The 17,184-nt window shown below is 33.1% G+C and overlaps 1 protein-coding gene across 1 annotated transcript in view; it reads right to left on the bottom strand.

Moving 5' to 3' along the window:
* The window catches only part of LOC137922636 (scavenger receptor class B member 1-like), a 102,794-nt gene that overhangs the window by 22,732 nt on the left and 62,878 nt on the right, over window positions 1-17,184 (bottom strand). The window lies entirely within an intron of this gene.

Raw genomic sequence — 17,184 nt, 5'->3', positions numbered from 1 at the left:
AAATAACACAAGAGTGTTATAAATTATTCTTTACAAAAATACCTTGATTATATTGAAGACAAACGACCAGAAGACCTAAGACCGGAGACTATGTGCTTTAGACTGGTTACATTCGGTCTTTTGGTAAAGATATTCATCTTGATTGAACAAGTATTCGCCCTTGATTAAAGTAAGGAAGCATTTGTCCGCGGAAATAAGTTCTTTGCATCTTAAATGTGACAAATATTTACTATTAAAAAAATGTTGATCTACTTACATAATGAATTACGAACTCGAATTTGATATTAAGTGTTGTGAAATAACTTAATATAAACTAAATGGTTTTGCGTCGTGGAAAATTTATAATAAAATTTTAATATATTTGTAAGTGACTTTAAAAGGAGCAGGATATTATAATTGACAATCAATTACGTACAAAATATTATGACTCAAAAGGTATATAATATTTTAAAATGAATGTCAATAAGATCACATTTTTGTTACGTATGATCGGTAGATTGAATGATTGGTTCAAATCTTTAAAAGGTTTAATCTGTATCTCATTTGCCGGCAAAAACCTTAGACATATATACAGTATGATTGATGATATTCTTGGTAAAAGTTTTAAAGGACTAAAAAGCTCAAAACTTGATATATATATACAGGATATATATCTCGTTTGTCAGTAAAAATCTGAAAAATATATACAGTATGATAATAAAAGCTATAAAAGATATAAGATCAAATACACTTATTTCAATTCTTGGTATAAAGTGTTTTATTACTCTGAAATGTTTTGTATTAATTTAATATGTCTAGAATGCAATGGACTAACAATTTCGGGCTTTATAAAATCGACACGTGCAGACTGTAAGGAAAAAGAATTTTAAGATTAATTAGATTATTGCGTTGTTTATTATTTTTGACATAGTTGAGTTTTTAATAAGGTGTTCCATATCTCTCATTTAGAGCTTTTATAGCTATTTCCAATAACGCTGAATAATATTTTCTTTTTCTTCTTTTCAGCATATGGATCTAAACTGCCAGACATAGGCCTCCCCCAAAGGTCCTCCCTTTAATTATGCCATTCATCCATCTACTGGTGAATCTACCCACGCCGCGTCTACCTGCTCGTGGTAACCACTCGGCCCCAACAATTGTACCAGTTCAACTCCAGTTACCACGGAACTTATAGAATAAAAATGTTTAAAGCTCATGTCGGTTTTTTATCAAAGTACAACCTACAGCGTGATATGCGATTAAAATTTAAAACGTAGGCGGTATGGAAATCCCGTCTAAACAGTACCGTTAATTATTACCGCAAAAACCTTAATTGCTTCAAAAACATCCGCGTTTCTTTTTAATAATTATATGTTGATATGGCATACGTTTGATAATAGCATACCGTACATGCACACATATTCTATCAGAGCAATAAGCAATAAATATAATACTTTCAAAATCGAAGGAGCACAAACAAATTCCTGATATAAAACTGGAAATGTAACTTAGAACGAAGATCAGTTGTCTCCGATATGCCGATGACACCACGTTTGCTTCTCTCTCCGGACGTGAACTTAAAGAAATGTATCTCAGGATTAAACCAGAAAGTGAACAAAAATTGTGGTCAATGATCTGACTGCCTTCAAAGCGTCGATTAAGTTCGTGGCCGGGGTTTTTTCCACTTAAGAGCGCACGTTTAATATGAACTCGATTTTGCACAGTTAAATATGATTGTTGGATATCATCAAACTAAGTTTTTGCGGGGCCACTCGGTGGAAGATTCCGACGAATTTTTTTACTTGTCTAATTGCGTATCGAAATTACGTCAAAACGAAATAATCTTAAGACCAAGGTAGAGTATCAATCATTGAAATGGAGCACCACGTGTTCTACATATATAAAAACGAATATTTGTCTGTATGTCCTTCATACAATTGTAAACTATGCATTTGATCATGTGATTATCTTTAGCGAAATTGTTGCCCATAAACTCACAAAGGTTTCTAAGTTAGTATAATCATTTTTTGACAGATGGCACTACTGTCGTTATAATGAATTTCATATATATATACGTAAAAGTTCAGGCTTATTTGAATTGAAACGAAAAAATTATAAACTATGTTTTTTTGTTAAATACCACGCAGACGATATCGCAAGGCATGTGAGTGGAAGTAGAAGAAGTAGACCTCAATAAGTGATTGATGGCTTCCCAATCTGATTGACTAGAAGTTCTTTTATTCTTTCATACATATAATTATCGGTTTTGGATAGTCAACTGTGTGTGAGATGAATGCTAGATAAACTATATTTATATTCAGCTCTGAACGTACTAGTGTGTTAATATGTAGTTTATTTATTTATTTTATTTATTAACTTAAATGCATAAGCGATAAGTAAAAATATTACAATTAAGTGTTAAATATGATCTAAAACCAAGAACAATGAGAAACATAATTATAAGAAGATATAGCTATAGAGTAGCGGTTGAGGAATGATTGCCAAATCTCTGAAATAAGTTTTCAAAGGAGAGATAGTAGCATTCTCTGCGTACCATAATACCACACTGCAATCGCCAAACCGCCTGCCAAGCGTGGCGATTATGGAATAATCCTCCATAGATATATTTGATAGAAGCCTATACTTTGCAGTGGGCATCTGTAGTTTATAAGACGACTAATGATGGAGTTATGAGTAAAGTTGCGAAATAAATTTTACTAAACACAAATTTTTAGATTTAAAAATAAATTACCATAAAAAGTCTCAAAAACATACTTCAAAACATTCGATAATATTTATTAAACAAAACAAAACTCGCAAGAATTTTAATAGACTTTGAAATGCTTTTTAAGCAATAAAATTGGTAATAAATACCTGTAAATACTGTATTAACAATATTGAAAAATATTAAAAATATATATCACTATTTTTTTTTTTAGCTTTGGTTAAGGCCGCTTTTGGAAACCTTGTAACTTTAAACTCTCGTGGCGTATATAAGTGGTGATTGTAAATTATTTTATATGCATAGTAATATTAAATAACAAATAAAACGGTAAAAAAATCGTAACAAATATTATTTGATTTGTGTGCAAAAATCTCAACACATTCGCGGACTTTTTACAGAGAAGCGCAACGTCATAGAGTATAAATTAATTATATATAGATGCGCCACAAAAACTTTAATGCCCATCAAAGCTAATTATTAATGAATAAGCTTTATAACTTATAAGGATAATTATTATTATGAAAAGGATAAAAAAAATGCGAACTCATTGTGAGTTAGTACTCGTATGATACAAAAAGTTTGCGGATAAATCCATGAACTTCAACCCGGATTTGGTAACACAAAAAAAAATTATAATCACGAATATATTTTCTGAAAGATGATTGACATCAATCGGATTGTTTTTATAATGTTTGCTAGAATTAACCTCGATTCAGTTATACAGATGGACAAATGAGGAAATTAATATAATAAATATTACGTATATTTCGTAATAGATAACATCCGTGTAAGAGAATTCTTTAAATATCAACCATATCACATGTACATAATTATTTTCTAATATTAGATACTGATATTCTAAAATCACTTCGTTGGTTAATATATTCAATATTGTCATCTAATTTCGTATCATGTTTATATTCATAAAATCAAAATATATTCAAAAAGACATTTATATCCGATTTTGAATTGATTGATTATTTTAACATTATAAACAGTAAGCTACCACCAAACGCTAGTCTGTTGACAAGAGCCGACTGAATTCGATTGTTGGTTTTTAAATGAAATTTAACAATTTTTCACGTGTACATCTTAATATCAATCATGTAAATGAGTCAACAAACAAAGATGCACACATTTCGGTCAACTAATTTTAATTTACTTGGTCTAAGATATCTTGTGGAACTTTATAATATATGTGTACACTTATTTTTGAAAGATTTGTAAACTCAGTGCAGATGATTTATTCTTCCGACTTATACAATTGATTAGAAGTGATCAGAAGTGGAAAATAAAAGTAAAATAAGTTAAAAGTGATGTATCTCTTGAGTACATATAGAAAGATTAATACTCAATCATCGTTTAGAATATTCTAGAAGCAACACAACTGTTATCTGCAAGTCATGATTATCTTCTACTTCTACTTATATATGAAAACATAATCAATAACTGTCATGTTTTTTTCAGAAGATTAACTGCGTGCGTCTGTCTCACTTTAGGTATTGTAATAATTACTTCGCATATACAATTACATACAATTAGTTCTTGTACACAAAAAAATTACTCACGTCAATAGATAATTGCGGACACTAACAAAGCAATCTCGGTAACTTGAATGATTACAATGATTTATATATAAACTCATTTTTTTACGGATGGTCAAAAAATTTGAAATTCATTCATTCCGATAGTTTATGGAGTCAGAACGCAGATGGCGTAGTTCAAATCTTGTTTTTGGTAGCAGAAAATGGTGTACCCTTTAACAATAAGATCACAGATAATGCTTATAAAGCTGCTGATGCCGAAATAAAAAAAATATCAAAGAATATTTCAATAATAAGGGTTACTGGTACATTTTGGAAATTGTCAATTCACCTGGCAATTCAAATGTTTATTAAATATGCAATTTAATATTAATACAAAAGATATCTACGCCAACTAAATTTCTTTCGTCTGTTCTTTTCGGGTCTGGAGTATTTATGGTTCCATCATGTGGTAGGCTGAACTTGACATCAACAAGAGATATAATTGATCGTATGTGGAAAAAAGGATGTCTGTATTCGAATTTTAATTAAGAAAAGGACCAATATTTAGCCACTTCCGCACATGCAGTGGTAATCGTGCAATGAAATGCACCGCCCGCCAGCCCGCTGATAAATGCGCATGCGGCAAACAATGCGAATCACACAACCGCCACCACCAAATCACTCAACACGTGTTTCACCCTTTTGCCCTTTTCACCGCATTGTTTGTTTGTTTTTTGTTTTTGCGGTGCATTTCATTGTACGACTACCACTGCATGTGCGGAAGTGGCTAAATATTGGTCCTTTTCTTACTTAGGATGGACTTCCGCGAAGTAACGCCTGATTCCATTAAATATCGAAATTTAATTTTAAAGTTCAAGGGTTCCAAGTAGATGCTACATACTGCTCTAATTACCGGACTGCAAGGCCACCGAGATTTTAAATCTGTAATTCCATGGAGTACCTGTCGCAAGAGCCTTCAGGAAGAGACATCTGTATGTGATATTACTACGCGTTTAGTACTATCCAAGGACATCCGGAAGTGCCAATTCTTGATGTAGCCGGTTACCAATGCTTAGTTAAAATAATTACAACGAATAGTGAGAACTTAAACAAGAAATACAAGCAGTTTGAATAATTTTTTTTTGTTTTAGTTTCTGTTAAACCTTATCTAAATTATGGATCTAATATTTCTGTGATTGCAAAGATAGATTATCTCTCTGGGAACAACAAAAAAACTTCAAAGTTACATTAGTTTTTATCGTCAAAGTAAATATCTGTAGTAAAACAAATTGCGTTTCGGTTATGTTAAAAATAAAGTTAATTCTGCAACAGAAAAATATTTAAGTCGCTATACCTGTATCTATATATTTAAATTCTAATACAATAAGGTTAGATATTAATTAAATGATACGTTATCAAGAATATTCTTAATTACCACGCCTAATTTGTAATGGAAAATCACCAAGTGACGTCATTGCTCACAACGGTAAGAAGATTTTCCCAAATACTGTAAGTTCATTGTAACATAACATCATAGTTTGATTGACATATATTTTTATGTTTTCCTCCTTTCACTGAACACAATTAAGACCTCTAAGTCCAATTTGGAACTTTTTCAACGATATCCGTACGGAACTTTTAACGGGTGATTTTAATACGTTCACAAAAAATATTACATACACACAATGGTAAAATTAACGGGATCCTTCAGTACATATCTCTCCAAATTACACCTCGAGCATCTAAGATAAAGTATGAAACAAAAAATATCTATGAATTATTGTACTGCTTACTTATATTTATTGCTTATTTAATAACATTTTTCATATACTTATTTCAAAAAGGCACTAACATAATAAAATGATAGATATTGACTTATTTATTTAAATCTTTAATGGTAAATGTTATGCAAGGTTAACGAGTGGCGAAGATGCTGCGTGGGTAGACTCCCAAGTGGACTGCAAACCCGGTCCTCGTGGTGATCTTTGGGGCAGGTTTATGCCATGCAGAAGAAAACAAATCCTATACAATATATAAAAGAAGAAGAACACGCGATCTTATAGCAAACCACATTTTTTTCAGAAAATCATTGTATGGATTTACTAAGAAAAAATTGAATTGATGATCATTAAGGAATAGAAGGAGGTTGGATACCGAATATTTATTAAAATTACATGAGATAATGAGAATACAATATTTTTGGTACAAGAGTCACTAGACAGTAACTGAAGTGAAAACAATTTTGTATTCAATTTTATAGGCACTGTTGGTTAAAACATTTTACAAAATGTATTAAAATATACTATTCCTCGACTAACTGATTCATATGTTGTCGTGACGAAGGTGTTCTGTGTCCATGGCCTGGTGACACATGAAGCTAAGAAGTACCCATATGGCCGGCCAGAGAACACTGACTCGATAAATAACTTTACAGGAGAGGAAATAGGAGGTATTTTTCGCAACTAAGCAAGGTTGTACCACGGATTCCAACAGAACCTAGATCTCCCATAGGAGGCTATTTAAGGTCTGTACATGTGAGTACTGGATTTATTAATCAACTTTACTACTGATCGGATAGGACAATATAACCCAGAAAATAAGATGCGCTGAAATAAATTAAATTGTTCTCGAAGCGTAACATTTTAAGAATGATATAGAAACATAGTTGCAACAAGTTCGATATCATCGTTGTTACGTTGTTAGGTACAAGCCTCCCTTAAATATATCTATAGGAGGGACCAAATCGCCGCGCTTGGTAGGCGAGTTGATCGCAGTGTGGTATTATGGTACTAAGAGAACGCTGCTGCCTATGCTCTAAAAACTTGTGTGTGAGCAGTTGCAATCCTATATAATTTATGCACAAAGAGTGAATTATATATGAGACAACTGCTGGTCTACCACCATTGAAGTTTTTAATAACACAATAGTATTAGTAGAGTATAAGCTCTTTATCCTTACCAGTAGATTACATACCACTAAATTAATCTATATACTTGTTATTAATTTGCCTCTCAGAGACAAATGGATTATTACCGAAGTGTCACATCTGAATGTTAATCAATTTTTCTTTGAAGCCGCGTATGCGAGCGCTTGACATAAGTATGTTTATGTACTTTTACATTGATTGTTTTTAGTTACAATACTTTTTTCTGCGTAATTACGCCTTTATTTAGAAGTAAAATTACAAAAGCTTAAATGTCTTAAACGTTTTTCCTTTAGTCTCTTTAAAATGAAAACGCTATATGAAAAATTGAACATATATATCTTGAGTAAGATAATATATTTTCATTAATAATTTAAGTATAGAAGACCATAGGTGTAGGTTTCCAATCGTACCTTTCATGCATGGATACTTATACTATACATACTCCCGCGGGAGCAGTATCCCTGAAAATTTCCACAGTAGCACAGCGCATTGGTTATTGTCACATTCTATTGCAGCCGTTGCTGTAAGTGCATCGCCTGTCAAAAGTCGGGACTCGTGAGATAAAAAAGAAAAGAAAAGAAAAGAAAAGAAAAGAAAAGAAAAGAAAAGAAAAGAAAAGAAAAGAAAAGAAAAGAAAAGAAAAGAAAAGAAAAGAAAAGAAAAGAAAAGAAAAGAAAAGAAAAGATAAGAAAGAAAAGAAAAGAAAGCCGATAAAATATGAAGATTCAAGTCAGATTCAAAAGGCAGCTACAATAGCATATTACCGTACCCGGCAATAAATATTGCACATCGACGTTTGGAAAGAGACAATTGGCTAATTTCGGTTTCGTCGAGCATTATCTCTGTCCTACACATTGTTTGTATTTCGTGTGACAGAGATAACGCTCTACGAGGCCGAAATTAGCCGATTGTCTATTTCCAAAGGTCGATATGCAATATTTATTGCCGGGTATTGTAATATTAATATATTTTTTTCAATATTAGAATTTATATTTCACAACCTTTTACAATTACGTTTAATATTTACCAATTTTTTTATTAATGATCCTATTAATACTTCTTAAGTAATTATGAAGCTACATTTTGTAAACTACATTGTTAGCTTGGTAAAATAATACTACGGATCCGAAACGAGGACTTTGACATCTCAACCCGAGATTATCAGACTAAAAAAAGTTTTCATGTATTGCCGAAAATAATAAAAGGCAAATCCCAAACCTTTAGGTTTATATAAAGATATCTCACCTTTCTTAAAACCAGCCCTAAATCCGATATTATTGCAACCAATTGAAAATTAAACGAGTATCCAAAATGCCACCGTACTACCTGACATTCATTTCGACAAGACGACCTTATAAAAATAAAATTTAAACCGAGTCATCGACATACGCATTATCCACTTTTACATTTTGCTTTTTCGTAATGAGTACGCAATGTCCTTGAACATACATATAATAATACATCGAAAATAAAAATAAAAAACAGACTATACATTTTCGATTGCTATAAATGGGAAATTCCAGAAATATTATTAATTATCTGTATTTATAAATACCATTATGCGCCGTGGAAAGCACTAATATACAAATCAGAAACTAATATGTCTAAAGAACAACTTGAAAAAAAAAATTAAACAATAATACATCATGAATGCCAATTATACCGCAGTAATATATGCTTATCTTTAATAATATTACAAGCCAGTTGCACAATTACAAAATACATTTAAAAAACTTTTAGGTTAAACGGTTTTTTGATACCCATATTGTGGTGGTTGTGGAAAAATATGTAAATAGTCTGCCATATTGGAACGGCGTCCATCTAGAATTTTAAATTTTGACATAATCATCGTGTTTTACTAGTGTAGCCCTTTCATTTGATACCCATATTGAGGAGTTAAGGAAATATATGTAATACGCGATTTTGTATCGGCGGCCATCTTAGATTTATAAAGTTATTGATTTTATTATATTGTATTGTCATCTAAATTAAATGTGTGTATCAAATATCTGACAACGGGAAGGTGCTTAAATTTCAATTTCTAATTTTGACCCAAATAAATAAATAAATAAATTCCGTACGGGTCGAACTAAATAAAACCGTTTAAAAATACAAATCATCCAACATTTTCCTGCGACATTAGTAATATCATCTGACCATCTGCAATAGATATCCTTATGCTACGCTAGCCAATAAGTGGTCTCACTTTAGAACCTTAAGGTTCTAACGCCCATCTCCTCTAGCGCTATGTATATTTACAATATTAAACATAAACCTTATTTTTTAATATTTAACAGTTGAACACCATATTTGCAACTAAAATACAAGCATATATCATTTAATTTATTTGAGCCTTTTTCACTTTCTACATAGGAAGCTATGAAACATCGTCTATTCCAATGTAGGTATGCAGGCCTGTTGCAGGTGGACCTGATAAGAAGTTTCAAGGTCACCAAAAGATCAATGGAGAAGGCTGTTTCTTTGTGAGATCTAATCAGAAATGAGAAGCAAGAAAAGGACCAACATTTAGCCACTTCCGCACATGCAGTGGTAGTCGTGCAATAAAATGCACCGCCCGCCAGCCCGTTGATAAATGCGTATGCGGCAAACAATGCGAATCATACAACCGCTACCGCCAAATTACTCAACACGTGTTTCACCCCTCCACGGGGTATCTTCAGAATCTGAACCACTTCAGAAACTGACCACTGCATGTGCGGAAGTGGCTAAATATTGGTCCTTTTCTTACTTAGGATGGACTTCCGCGACGTAACGCCTGATTCCATTAAATACAGAAATGAGAAGACCGGAGAAGAACAAAAGGTAAAGAATATGTCACATAGTGTAACAATTTTACAAAGGCTCAAGTGGTCATGACTTAAAAAAAGATTGCAAAACACCGTAATATACAATTACGTGTAATATACAGAGGCGGTAATTAAATTTGTAATAAATATAGCCTATTGTATTTTTAATCATTTGCATATTTTTTATACGCACAGGTCATAGATTCGCATACTGTATAATTACACTTATAAAGGAAGTAATTGCGTGAATAAAAAAAATAATACATTGTTAACTTACACAGGTATATACATAAATAGTAATAAAGCTCTATTATATTCGATACAAATGACTTTAAATATTATATGGACACCCTCAGAGTAAAAACCTGTTCCAAAGCTTTCCATTTTTCTCGATCTTTGGCAACTTGTAGCCATTCCTGATCTGCCGTAGCCACGATCTCGTCAGACCATCTGGCGTTAGGTCTACCTCTAGCTCTGGTACCTCGAGGTCCTGTCCATTTTATAACCCTTTGTGTCCTGATAACAGCGAACCTCGCCACGTGACCTGCCCAGCTCCTCTCTCTTTGGAGGTAATAGGTAAGTGCATCTGTTATACGCGAACTCCTGAAGATGCCCCGTGGAGGGGTGAAACACGTGTTGAGTAATTTGGCGGTGGCGGTTGTGTGATTCGCATTGTTGGCCGCATACACATTTATCAGCGGGCTGGCGGTCGGTGCATTTCATTGCACGACTACCACTGCATGTGCGGAAGTGGCTAAATATTGGTCCTTTTCTTACTTAGGATGGACTTCCGCGAGGTAACGCCTGATTCCATTAAACGTTATACATGTTTTTTCGCGTATGGCTGTATTCCTTACTTTACCTTTTAATTTGATATCCAAGTAGCTTCTCTCCATTCTTCCCCGAGTGGTGTGTATTTTGTTACTAGTCTTCAGGTCAAACGTTCTAGGTTTGACACATACATAAATAGTAAATCCTTTTTTTTAGTCTATGGACGCCCGCTGCAAGGTCTAGGCGTTCCCCAAGATCGCTATGATGACCAACGATCGTAACTATGTCCTGTATGTATATATCGTCGTGGTTCATGACTGCCACTCTAGAACCTCTCGGGGCTGACGGACATCAGTTATACGACCGAATTCCACGCGTCCTGCCATTTCAGTTGAGCAATTCTTCCAGGAACACCTTACTATGTAGAGTTAATTCAATTTTCTTAAACCGTTAATTTCTAAACAGGTTGTATCATATTTGAAATTGATTAAAAACAAGCTATAAACTTTACAACATATAGATGTATACCCAATAATAATGTATACATAACAATGACTAATATTGGTTATATATAAGTTTACATTAACCTTACATAAGTATTATTTATGTACGTTATTGTGAATGGTAAAATTTTCCTAATAATTACCTAAGTTATGTGTTTTTATTCACGCATGAGCAACTTTTAAGTATATCAACATACATACAAAGATTACGCTATATCTAATTATGATTAGTTTATTATTTGCAAAACAAAGTGGACATGTCACTTTGTTAGCGTCGTGGAAGGTTTCAACCTATCCTATTGGAGATCTATGAGGTAGATCTATGTCCACTAGTGGGCATTCTACTGCTTAAATGATTTCAATACCATTTTCATGGATTAATTTTCTTATCATTGACGAATATAAAACTCAACGAATCCGCTGGCTTGGTCACTTGAAGCGAATGGGATCGGATCGGAGCGTGAAGGTAGCGTACCTGGAAAAACCGAGGGGTCGAAGACCAGTGGGTAGACCCAGGTATCGCTGGATCGATCGCGTTGAGGCAGACTTGCGCGAAATGAATGTCAACCAATGGCAGACGATGGCGCAAGATAGAGGAAAGCGGAAGTCTCTCGCTTCGGAGGCCAAGACCCACTTTGGGTCACTGAGCCAGCGGAGTAAGTAAGTAAGTAATTTTCTTATGATCACCATTTTTGATGGACTTGTTCATCCCTACGGTTCTTTGTTCACAACGGTAAAAGATTTTTTTCAATTCTGATTTTAATTTTATTCTCTTCTTTCGTTGTTCATGTTTTCTTTTGTTCATCATCTTTCTTCTAAATATCTGTCACTGTTTACATTCTTTTCATTTCTGATTTCCAAGATATAACAGATTCGTTTAAACTACCACATTGGATACATACCTTGTTCTATTTTGTTCATTTTAGTAAATACCTATATTAATTGCAAATTTTACCTCAGTTTTTTATTTTTGAATCTTAGTATCGAGGTCTTAACTCTGCGTTACATAACTAAGTCTTATTCTTATTGTTCTACACAAACTTAAGAATATGGGGCGATATTCGTAGCCCACCAGGTGGTGATGGTACTTGATGGGCTTCCTTTTTCTTACTTCCATCTGGAGATAATTATTAACAATTGTAATAATAGAGGGAATAAAATTAAAAATTAAATCTTTTTGAATTAGTTAATCTTTAATAAATAAATAAAAAATAATTTAATTAACTCCCAATAATATAAACTGTGAGAAGGTTCATGTAAATGTTATTCGAGTCCTTCGAGACCAAAAGTACAATCACCGAGATCGGTTTTAATAGGATCATTGACACAAATTAATAAGATATTTCCAAAGCAAACTTACTCTTATACCAATAACACATTAAAAGGCATGAATTCATTTAATATTAAATCAATTTTAGTTTGTATTTGACTAAAGATTGATAAAGTAAATGTAATATAAAACCTTCTTTAGTTGGTAATAGACGTTGTTTATGTTAGTATTTTGTTTGATGGTCATCAGTACTAAAAACTCCATTAAAAGAATAATTGAAAGATCAAAATAAAAATAAAAAAAAATTACAACTACTTCGATCAGCCTATATACAGTGAACACTGTAAATTATGTACACGAATGTACAGGGTGATAGGAAACTACCACCCGTGTACGTATTTTCTGCTAAAAAATTAACTGAAATGCAAAGAAGACGGTAGCATTAATGGCGGCGTTTGAATCCAAATCCATGTTCGAATTTCAATTCGAACACAAAAAGATTTTTTTTTTAAAAAAAGTCTTGTGTGTGTGGCCAGCGATACGAAGCCTTATTAAATTAACAATACATGTGTATAGTTAGCTATAAGCTAATTATATCTAGTAGAACAATGTCTGTAGAGACGATAGTGATCAATGATTTTAATACGTAGTAAGTTAAATTTCGAAAACGTTTTTTTTTACTACATTATTCATCACATATTCAGTCCAAAAACCCCCATTGCAAGACGTAGATCTTTCTCGAAGATATCTAAGAAGGAATATCCACGCTTGGCACGCTTATATTTGCCTCGCTTGGCAGGTGGATGGTAGATCGCAGTGTACTATTATAGTACTGCCACACTGCTGCCCAACCTCTGAAAACTTGTCTGTGAATATATGCAATTCTATATAAGTAACAAAAGGACCAATATTTAGCGTGACTCCGTGTTTGGCACTAATCGGTGTAACATAACTCCTGAAGAATCCCCCGTGGAGGAGTCAAACACGTGTTGAGTAATTTGTCGGTGGCGGACTTGTGATTCGCATTGTTTGCCGCATACACATTTATCAGCGGGCTAGCGGGCGGTGCACTTTGTTGCACGACTACCACTGCATGTGCGGAAGTGGCTAAATATTGGTCTTTTTCTTACTTAGTATGGACTTCCGCAAGGTAACGCCTTAATCCTTTAAATACAATTCTATATAATTAATATACAAAGTGTGAGTTATTTAAGATTGTTCTCCGGGAATCAAACCTGCGACTTGCAATTGCAAGTCTCAGTCTCTTCGTTGAACAAATGCAACTTTTACACATAAAACAAATTCCCCTGATGTATTTCTTTAAATATAGCGCCTAACAAATTATAAATAGATCATGTTTATACACTTCTGCCTAGACAATAACCTAGGCGTTGTAGAAATAATAATTTGAAATTCCATCAGGAATATATCCAGGAACTCCATCACAAAGAGGTATTTGGAGAATCGCATCTAGAACGTGATGATTATCACGTATCTTATATAAAATTACGTGACTTTTTATTAATTATTTTTAGGTTAAAATGTAACACGTTCTTTGATGTTTTGTTTACTGCAGTATATTTATCTTATACTATAAATATTCATGTCTTTATATATATGTCAAATGTTGTCTATAGTTGTTAAAGTTAGGTTATATGGCTTTTCAATTTGAGCACAATAGAGGGAGCTACGGTCTTACATGTTCTCCCTTCTCTATTTGCCATCCTTGAGTTTAATATGGGAGAACTTGAACAACTGATTCACAGCATACCGAAGGTAACAAAAATATATTACATACCCTCGAAACTAACCTCAAGTAAACTCTGTTGAACTATGTTTGAAATTAAATAAATAAGACCATAAACGAACTTTTGTTCATCACTACTCAAAAATAAGTTTCCAGAGGATATACAGCAGCGTCCTCTGCATAATAGCTCAATGTGATTACTACCAGCCTGTCAAGTTTGGTGATTAAGGTATATACCCCCATAGATGTCTTTGGAATACGTCTATTGAATTATTTCTTATAGCATTTTGTCTTACACAATTTTATTAAGGGATAGTAATATAGAAATTGATTGAATATTTATTTGTCATTTCCAATTGGACCTATTAGTCCTAGATCGAGTGTTATTCGTCTTCCGTCGAACTAAACAAAGTCTTGTAGACGTCTTATGTCTCACTAACTTGTCGAAGGTTTATAACAGGTTGTCAAATATCTCCCTTCCGCTTTTTTGCTCTTTATTCAATGCTTTATAAAAAGTGTTACAGTGATCGGATTTAGTTCAAATATGCGCCGTTTTGTTCGATAATCTGTTTCCATCTAGACGGCAACTTCATAATACCTCCCTCGTAGAAGCCCCCCTCCTTATTTGCGAAGAACTCGGACAGCCACTTTTCACAAACCTCTTTTGAGTTCAATTTTACACCACCAATGGCGTTCGCCATGGACAGGAACAGGTGGTAATCACTTGGCGCTATGTCCGGGCTATATGGTGGATGTGATAAAACCTCCCATTTTTTTTTCATGGCCCCCGTTTTTACAGACCTCACGTTCTAACCCTATTTATGTGGGAACAGGGATTTTATTCTCTATGTTAAATTTTTCACCTCCTTTTAATATCTTTATTCTCTTCTTCCATTCTTCGCTGTATCTATCTTTCTGTCTTTTTCATTCCATAATTTATTCTATTTTTCATTTCCGCTCTTTAAACCTTTCATCCATCCTCAATCGCTGCAGTTAGGTCTAATTACTATTTATAATATATTTAATGGAATCTTTAGACTTGAGTGATTTGATAGTGGCAGTTGTGTAATTCGCACTGTTTGCCGCATACGCATTTATCAGCGGGCTGGCGGGCGGTGCACTTTGTTGCACGACTACCACTGCATGTGCGGAAGTGGCTAAATATTGGTCCTTTTCTTACTTATTTATAATATCACAGATTTAATTTGTATTTTCCTCTTATATATATATATCACAGTTCTTTAATTTATCACGATAGCTGTATTGTTATTTCTTACATTTTCACTTTTCCTAATATAAATAATTCTATATCTTTTTTTTCTTGCATGTGTTACATATTTACACCTTCAGTCAGGCATGTTTATTATTAAGCCATTAAAATAAATAAAAAAATGAACGGGATTTCCCCACGTGAGAAAATAAAAGGGTTGTTGCCAGCTAAACGCACATGCTCTCGACACGAGTCGAACTCGCCGTCAACTATGCAAATTGAATTCAAACAAATCTATTGATTATTTAACTTGTTTTATCCGTTAATTGTATTTATATTTGTTAAATATTAATAATCAGTGTATTTTAATAATAACATTAAATGTACGCGAAATAATGAAAGTTGGTATATTATATATTTTACAAAGTCGAATGACTTTATTATTCGGAATTGAAATCAAGCTTGATTCTGATGCTGGTAATTATCAAAATTTCTAGAATGTTCTAAACCGAATAGAACAAATGGAACGCATATTTAAAGAGCATCGAAGATCGATAGAAAAAAAAATTACTAAAGATTTGAAAATCGAACGAAGATTCCCGAACTTTTTGCTACAGTTGTGAATGCTTTTGGGTAAATATAAAACTCATGTATCGGCAAAGATACTTAAAGATTTTAAATGTATTTCCTATTAACCTGTATATATAATATTTAAATATATTTCTTTATCTTTCCTGTATGAAAACGACAGGTCAGTAGCTTCTGGAAGAATAAAATTTTGTACACGTCCTTTGTTTACTTCAGACCTACAAGCCTATGATATTATAACTGTAACATAAAGACATATAATTAATAGAATTCTTTATATATTATATGTCTGTTAATATTATTTTATCTGTAATTAATTGGATATATTTATGTCGATTGCATCTATTTTGCATTAAGCGGAAATCATGGCGAGTATGGAAAATTGTTTTTGTCTTGTTGATCTAGGTGTAATATTTATTTTAATTACTCCTTCGGTTCTAAAGAACTAGGTGAACAGAATCACGCTACTTTTAACCTTTCTGCTTTAACAGTCCAATTGAATTTTTAAATAATATACTTATAATTAATCACCTTTAGTTTAAGTCTCGTCTTCTTACATATATACCTAGAAAGCTTTCAGATGTAATAATTTATTTCAACATTCCAATGCTACAAAATTTCTTGACAAAAAGGTTTTTTATTTTACTCTAGGTTGGGGCTGCAGACTTCTGTTCGTTCTGTAATATATCTAAGATGAAAGAACTTGAACCCATCAAGTTTAAATTGTAAAAACACCATTATCTTTTCATGAATAAAGAATGTCGCTTCTCGTTTACGACGGCGATGGAGTTGTGATGAATATATATATTCATCAGCCGAATTATGGTTCAACCGGATTTACCGTAGGAGGCCGAGAAGGGCTTGATCTCGTGAGTCGCCTTAGTTCACCAGGTGTCTTGAAATCTTTATTTAAGTAGGCATTTATATACACTTTTGAATCGTCGATTATTTTAACACCAAACGTAACAAGTTACTACTGACTCGGAATACTGGTTTGTTGATAAGAGCCGACCAAAAACTCAACAGTTGCTCTTTTAAAGTATATGTAACAATTTTTCACGTGTACATTATAATATCAATCATTTAAATAAGAAGAAAAGGCCCAATATTTAGCCACTTCCGCACATGCAGT

The sequence above is a fragment of the Battus philenor genome, unplaced genomic scaffold, assembly GCF_028537555.1.
Source record: "Battus philenor isolate CCGP_79_NKW_IND1 unplaced genomic scaffold, ilBatPhil1.0.hap1 SCAF_20, whole genome shotgun sequence".
NCBI lineage: Eukaryota > Metazoa > Arthropoda > Insecta > Lepidoptera > Papilionidae > Battus > Battus philenor.
This window is presented reverse-complemented; position numbering and strand designations above follow the sequence as displayed.